Source organism: Elephantulus edwardii, unplaced genomic scaffold (assembly GCF_000299155.1).
Source record: "Elephantulus edwardii isolate Elephantulus edwardi_28Jun2011 unplaced genomic scaffold, EleEdw1.0 scaffold00040, whole genome shotgun sequence".
In the NCBI taxonomy this organism is placed as follows: Eukaryota; Metazoa; Chordata; class Mammalia; order Macroscelidea; family Macroscelididae; genus Elephantulus; species Elephantulus edwardii.
Window position 1 is genome coordinate 20,214,374 of NW_006399790.1, and position 1,442 is coordinate 20,215,815.

Genomic DNA, 1,442 nt, shown 5'->3' on the forward strand with positions numbered 1-1,442 from the left:
AAAAAGAAAAAAGTAGCAGTGTTTTTGTTGATGACATCAAGCTGGTTTTCCATTTATAACAATCTTATTTCCAACAGAAGAAAATGTCGTCCAGTCGTATACCATCTTCATAATTGATGCAATTCAAGCCCATTGTTGCACTCACAGGGTTAATCTATGTCATTGAGGGTTCCCCCTCTTTTGCACGGACCCCAGCTCCTCCTCATAACATGACCAAAGTATGTGAGATAAAGTCTCATCATCCTCATTTCTAAGAGTATTCTGGCTGCACATCTTCTAAGACATATTTGTATTTTCTTTATGCAGACTATGATATACCTGGGCTTTACACCAGTTATTTCCCAATGACATTGTGCCATTATTATGAGAGTAAAAGGAAGGTTTTCTGGTTAAATTGTTTTGTACAAATTAAATTCAGCAAATCCAGACACTGAATTATTTTCATACTCTGAAGACATTTTAGAGCAGCTAAGGAGAAATTAACAGCTTTGTTCTCTTCAGTTCAATAGAGTGGTTCATCCTGCCTCAGTTGTTCTTATTAATAGTCATAGACAGACAGATGGGTAGAGAAGGAATGGAAAAAAGGGGGGGAAGTGACATGGTAGTGGTTTGTCTCTCTACAAATCAATGCCCATAGGCCTTAGTTTTTAATTTATAGCACAGATCGAAAAATAGGTGTAATATTCAGACTATCAGATTGTTTTCCACAATTTGTCCAGCTGAATTAATATTCATTTATGCCTATTTCTGCAATAATTAATCTCCCTCTGTATCGATCCCTTTGATGTTGTAGAGCTGTCAATTATTAATCTCCATTCCTCGTGGAGAACCAGAGACAAACATTGATGTTTAAAGATACACCGACGCACTAGAAAGCTGACCAATTGAGATATTCTTTAGAGACTCCTTGAGAGTACAATCACACGGAAATTCTCACAAGCATTCTATGCATAGGCTATTGGAATAATGAAGGTGACAGATTCTCAAAGTTTAAACTAGGGAAGTAGCAAAATAATTATGAAGTTGTTAGCAAACCTTCTTGTGGTTCAAATCTACCAGTTGTTTCACATGAGAAATAAGGGCAATACCCTCCTTGGTGATTTGTAGCCTTGCAAACCTTCTGGAGGGCCAGCTGTGAGTTGTTTCCAATTAACTGTCAATGAATATGTGAGTGTAATCCTTTCTGCTGTAGTACTTGGTCTTTCAAGGGAACTTGAGTAGAGGGGAGCAGCAGTAGCATCTTCTTTCATGATCTCCCATGCCCCACATCTTAGAAGGGCTTCCTAAAAAATCCACATCTGTCACTTCTTTCACACAGGGAAGGGGCTCTCAAAAGGCCTTATGGAGAGTTTCCAGCTTTGGCTGTAACTTGACAGGCATGGGTGCTTCTGTGTACCAAGAATTGGATGCCAGGAGGAAATTCAGGTTAATGTACAAAATAA